The sequence below is a fragment of the Mustelus asterias genome, chromosome 8 (genome assembly GCF_964213995.1).
Source record: "Mustelus asterias chromosome 8, sMusAst1.hap1.1, whole genome shotgun sequence".
Classification (NCBI taxonomy): Eukaryota; Metazoa; Chordata; class Chondrichthyes; order Carcharhiniformes; family Triakidae; genus Mustelus; species Mustelus asterias.
The window spans coordinates 119,460,385-119,467,352 of record NC_135808.1 but is presented as its reverse complement, the minus strand read 5'-3'; positions in this window follow the sequence as shown (position 1 = coordinate 119,467,352).

Genomic DNA, 6,968 nt, shown 5'->3' with positions numbered 1-6,968 from the left:
TCCAAGAGCTGGATTTCCATGGGGTCGGGAAGGTTCCAGCGATGTTTAAAAATGGTGGGGGAGTGGGTGTGGGGGGGTGGGGTAGGTGGGCGTGGGAGGACATGGATGTGGAATGCCTACCCCATTTCCAACAAATCCATTTTTGTCAGCAGGGCAAGGTGGTGGGATATCATTTCCACGGACGGGAAACCCAAATACAATTGGGCTGAATTAAAACAGACCTCATTTTGGCTGTTCTAAGGACCTTAACCTACAGTATGGGTGTCAGCAATTGATGGAGTAGGCATAAACACTCTTGAAGGGTGGGTAGGCTCTATTTAAGTGTGAGGATATAACTATTTTTAAAATCCCCCTGCCCTTTAAACTTTGAAAATGTAGCTTAAGCTGTCAGTGAAAGTTAAAAAATACAAACTGCTGGACTCCTTTCACTGACCATCCCATCTGACACAGTTGAGGAAAAAGATAGGGCCACCTGTTCCACATTTTCAATAAAAAATTTTTGACATTTCATCGAGGCTGTTAATATATCCTTATGAACACTTGGCTGAATTTCAAATACCTCTATTATCACAACAGGGTTTATGAACTCAGTGTTTGATTGACAGTTTGAAGAGCCTATTAAAGGATTAGCTGCCTTTGATGTGACTACAGAATAGAAGTGTGTTTGTTGTTATGACAGATTTACCACTTGAGGAGATTTAAAAGATTTGAATGGATTTCATGAATGGGAGTTTTTTCACTAACAAGTATATGTGAAAGCTGTATTAGATTATTAAAAGTTTTTATTTAACCTCCTCATGGCTCCTGAAGTCTGCTCCTGGTGGATCCTGGATGAATGGAAATGGAGGTGGCATAGGAGTTGGATGGGGGGCAAGGAGTTATAAGATAGCATGGAGTGGGTGAAAAAGGAGGATGTTGGAAGGGTGGGGGCAAGATGGCCTAATGGTTTCTAAAACAACTGGGACAAGGTTCCAGAGACCAAGAAGCCTCTAACCAGGGCACCTTGGCACTCAGACGCAGTAGGCTCCATTCTATCCCAGCCCTGCACCCTGCAGAGCAAATATTAAGTCCAAAAAGGTCCCCTATATTGAGATGAATGTGTTAAATTGGGAAATTTCTCGACTCATAGTGTCATCGAGGTCATAGAGGTTTACAGCATGGAAACAGGCCCTTCGGCCCAACTTGTCCATGCCACCCTTTTTCTTAAAACCCCGAAGCTAGTCCCAGTTGATAGAGCCATAGAGTCACACTACCAGCCACAGTTGTGTAAATGCAACCCTATATTTCTTCTTAAAACCTAACTCTTTTACTGAGCTTTGGGTCCCGCTGTTCAAATATTTCAATATTGATTGGTCGGTGTGAAATATTGTCTACCAAAATGCTCCTGTGAAGCAGGGACAGTTTACTGCCTTAAAACCATCACAAATGCAAGTCCTTGTTGAGTCTGAATTCTGAGAAACTCGCACAGAAATCCTATTAAAACCATTCGATTCTATTTATTATCAGCTATCTAAAATTTTCTGTACTTTTTTTACTCCTGTGTCCGAATATTTTAATCGTTCAGTTTCCCAAGGTAATAAGAGCAGGAAAAAAGTCTGCACCTTCCAAACCCATGCCCATTTAGAAGGACAAGGGCAGGTGATACATGCAAACATCACCACCTGGAAGTTCTCCTCCAAATCACTCACCATCCTGACTTGGAAATATATCACCATTCCTTCACCGTCACCGGGCCAAAATACTGGAGCTCTCTCCCTAACAGCACTGTGGATGCACCTACACCTCAGGGACTGTAGCGGTTCAAGAAAGCAGCTCATCACCACCTTCTGAAGGGGTGGGGGGATGCTCATCTTGAAAACAATCTTCGTTGGGGATTCCAAGTTCAGCAAATAACATCCAAAGCAAACAGCTTTCTTGCGTTTCTGTGGAGGGGTTTTACGTTGTGCAACAAAACTATCTGAGTTATAGCTTAGTTATACCAAAACTGGAGAAAGGAAGTTGTTTGTGTGATCCTTATGAGGTGAGAGATATTAATAAGACTGGTGTGATCCAAAGACATGCTGCCCGATTCTGACCGAATCTGTATGGGAAATACACCAGTGTCACATCCTGGATCAAAGATTTGGAAAGAGAACCATTCCAGGGAAGGAGGGAGAAAATAGACTGACTACGTTCTGTAAAGTACGGAATAGACAGGTGGGAACTGACAGAAACAAGTACCTGGTGACCTCCGGCATTGACAAAACATGAGGTAGCCATCCACACAAACTACAAAGATAATTTGTTTCTAAGACAGTGTCTCAACAATCTTTCTTCCCAAGGACAATCACATAATGGAACAAGCTGACAAAGGAAATAGTCACAGGCCCATCACTTGTAATCTTCACACCAGTCTTTAGATTATTTCCATGAGGAAGACTATCACATCAGCAGGTTATATCTGGTTTAGCTATAAATGTTGGTGGAATATGAATATTAGCCTGTGATGGTGACATATTGGGGTGAATGGTGGTTTTGAACTCTGGGACAGCTGAGACTCAAGATTTCCTTGTTGGGCCTGGAGGACAATATCTGCACCTCCACTACTTCCCCTGCCTCCGTAGTTGCTTAAAACCTGTTACATTTCTTAACATTTTCCAGTCCAGATAAAAGATCATCAACCTGAAACGTTAACCCTGTTTCTGTCTCTACGGATGCTGCTAGACTGGCTGAGTATTGTTGTAATATGGGTACTTTAGATGTCTCAATGATGAGATCTTGAGACTTGTATGTTTAAGCATGAATCATTTATTGTTAGTCTTTAACCAATAAGAGATCCCAGGTTACTGTCATGCATGGTGCTGCTGCCATGCAGGGAGGCTGCTTCCAAAGTGTTCTCTCTAGGCTGACTCTCAGTTTATTACCATGTGACTCGATACATCATACCATAGGCAATGCTATTCTCCAGTCCCATGTTAACCCTTGCTCTGCCAAGCATCATTACATTACAAAGGCATGCAGGGACATAATACAAGTTTCCAGCATTTTCTGCATTTATTTTGGGTTTGCAGCATGTGCAGTATTTTGCTTTTGTACTCTAACAAGATACCGACTGCAGCCTCCTGAACATGAGACAATTTGATATTTCTTTATTTGTGGCCATTCACAACACAAGGAGTCATTAGTGCCAGCTTTAGGTGACTTTTAAGCAATTTCCCTCAGAACTGAATAGGTGCAGTTCTGACACAATTATATTTAGCCCTTCATTTGCTTTATCTGAGCCCCATGGGTGAAAGCAGTTTTCGTGGAATCATAGAATCTACAGTACAGAAGAAGGTAATTTGGCCCATCAAGCCTGTACCAACAGCAATCCCACCCAGGTCCCATCCCTGTAACCCCACATATTTACCCTCCTTATCCTCCTGACACTAAGGGGCAATGATCATGGCCAATCAACCTAACCTGCACATCTTTGGACTGTGGGAGAAAACCAGAGCACCCGGAGGAAACCCACGCCGACGTGGGGAGAATGTGCAAACTCCGCACAGACAGTGACCCAAGCCGGGAATTGAACTCGGGTGCTGTGAGGCAACAGTGCTAACCACTGTGCCACCGTGCCTCTTTGTCTCTTTCATAGTGAATTCAGCTTGGCATTAAACGCTCTATAGAACATAATCACCAAAGTTATTTAGGTGAGCAATTATCTCAGGCAACTTTAATTCAGCTCCCTGTACACACTCAACCACAAGATCAAGCAATTACGTAATATTATTTAGTGAAACCATGAGGGCGGCTGGAAGGGAGCTTAGAGGAAACACAAAGGCAATTCATTGACACCAGAATGTGTTCCAAGGGGAACAGAGAATAAATAAGAGCATCCAGACATTAATGTATTACAAGTGCAGTAATTCAATATAGTATAATCGATTTCTCTGCAATATTATATAGCAGTATTAAATGTAGCGAAGGTTTCCTGCATTCCTTGCTTTACTTGTTTCATTCTGTATTATTATTGTGGTGAGTGGTTTCACACCTCCCACACCGATCTGTGAAGTGGCTTTTTCCTCCTTTGGTAGACGTTATGTTGAGACATTGTGGAATGAAGCTTACCACAATCTAATCTCATTCAATTGCAGCTGTTTTATGCCCAGAAAAGTTGAAATTACAGAAACACTCAAAACACTCATTCCAGGTTAAGCAGCGTTTCACTTGCACCTCTTTCAATTTGGTCTATTGCATTCGCTGCTCCCAATGTGGTCTCCTCTATATCGGAGAGACCAAGCGTAGACTGGGTGATCGCTTTGCTGAGCACCTTCGGTCTGAGTGCAGTCAGGACCCTGACCTTCCGGTTGCTTGCCATTTTAACACACGACCCAGCTCCCATGTCCACGTGTCTCTCCGTGGCCTGCTGCAATGTTCCAGTGAAGCTCAACGCAAACTGGAGGAACAGCATCTCATCTTCCGGCTCGGCACTTTACAACCTTCCAGTCTCAGCATCGAATTCAACAACTTCAGATGATTAGCTCTGCCCCACCTCGACCCCTTTGTTTTCATTTTATTTATTTTTACTGAAGACTGAAGTGCATGGGCGGCACGGTAGCACAGTGGTTAGCACTGCTGCTTCACAGCTCCAGGGTCCCGGGTTCGATTCCTGGCTCGGGTCACTGTCTGTGTGGAGTTTGCGCATTCTCCTCGTGTCTGCGTGGGTTTTCTCCGGGTGCTCCGGTTTCCTCCCACAGTCCAAAGATGTGCGGGTTAGGTTGATTGGCCAGGTTAAAAAAAAAAATTGCCCCTTAGAGTCCTGAGATGCGTAGGTTAGAGGGATTAGCGGGTAAATATGTGGGGGTAGGGCCTGGGTGGGATTGTGGTTGGTGCAGACTTGATGGGCTGAATGGCCTCCTTCTGCACTGTAGGGATTCTATGATGAAAAAGACCAACCACATTGTGATTTAATTTGTTAAATTTTCTTTAGTTTATTTATAAATTGCAGGTTATTGTTCGTGTTGCTTTAAAAGGGGGGCACTTGTTAACTCTTATTGACAATGGCAAGTTCATCTTAATTAGTTATTTACATAAAATAACAGTAAGTACTCTGTAGCAATCAGTACGAACTGTTGGGTTTCATCGACACTGAACCAAATTATAACTTTAATTTGTTAAGTTTCCTTTAAATTTTTGAACAAGTCTATTGTTCGTGCCCCTTTAAGAAAGAGGGAACACCCTACCTTATTAATGGAGATGACAACTGTCAATCAACCTTAACTTAAAGGAGTTATCAATCAGATTCATTGGCATCTAATCTTAACTGTATTCATATGTGTGAAGCTGTTCCAAAGTTACACCCAATTTCCTCTCAGAATGTGCTAACTTTATTATCTCAATATGATATGGTGCACAAGAAAGAAACACCATTCTCAAGAGAGTCTTTGACTGGCCTTAATTCACACCTTCAGAATATCTTCTGTGGAATGAATTCCTTAAGTAATTTAATATCAGCATTCCTTTTGGTACAGATTAACAACGTGACATCCCATTAATCCGCGCCTATCTCAAGTTGCTGCTACTGACAGGCTCGGGTATTCTGATTAAGGATTTATTCAGCAATGAAGCAATAATGTTAAAGCGAGTCTCCAAAGCTACTGAATTCAAACAACAAACCAGTAGATCAGCAATATATGGCTGAATAAAACCGAGTTCCCCTTCCCTGCAGAACTCGGGGGCTGTATCCCTGAACTGAAGTATAGGATCCACAAAATGCCTGATCTAACAGTGTGCAGCTGCCGACAGCTCGAATAGGCACATACATCGCACAAATTGTGGTGATTGCTAGGAATGCGCAGTATCCAAAGAATGCATGTTAGATTTCCAACAATGGATGTCAGCATTTTTCATGGCCTAACATGTAAGTTAAAGTTAAGAGTTTATTTATTAGTCACAAGTAAGGCTTACATTAACACTGCAGTGAAGTTACTGTGAAATTCCCCTAGTCGCCACATTCCAGCGCCTGTTCGGGTGAATGCACCTAACCAGCATGTCTTTCATAATGTGGGAGGAAAACCAGAGCAAACCCACGCAGACATGGGGAGAACGTGCAAACTCCACACAGACAGTGACCCAGGCCGGGAATCGAACCCGGGTCCCTGGCGGAGCACTTCAGCAGTCACGGGCATTCAGCCTTGGATCTTCAGGTAAGCGTTCTCCAAGGTGGCCTTCACAACACACGACAGCGCAGAGTCGCTGAGCAGAAACTGATAGCCAAGTTCCGCACACATGAGGACGGCCTAAACCGGGATGTTGGATTTATGTCACATTATCAGTAACCCCCACAGCTTTCCCCCTGATCTTGCAGAATCTCACTAGCTGTTCTGTCTGGAGACAATACACATCTCTTTAACCTGTGTTTAATGTTCCCTCCACCCACATTATCTGTACCTTTAAGACCTGGCTGGCTGTAGAGATTTGCATTCTAATTAGTATCCTGTAACTTGATTTCTGTGTCTCTGTGCACTGTTTGAGAGCACATTTCCACTCCATCTGACGAAGGGGCAGCGCTCCGAAAGCTTATGGTATTTGCTACCAAATAAACCTGTTGGACTTTAACCTGGTGTTGTGAGACTTCTTACTGTGCTGTGAAGCAGCAGTGCTAACCACTGTGCCACTGTGCTACCGTGCCGCCCACAGTAACTGTGCGTGACAACTAAGATTCACGTCTGCATTAAAATAAAACTTGGGGGTGTTTATATAAACATATTGACACAATATTATATCGATTGGGCTTGGTAGTTCATCTGCGATAAAATGTTCACATGATTATTTGTTACAATTAAGGGTGGCATGGTGGCACAGTGGTTAACACGGCTACCTCACAGCGCCAGGGACGCGTGTTCAATTCTGACCTTGGGTGACTGTCTGTGTGGAGTTTGCATGTTTTCCCCCGTGTCTGCGTGGGTTTCCTCCGGGTGCTCCAGTTTCCACTCACAGTCCAAAGA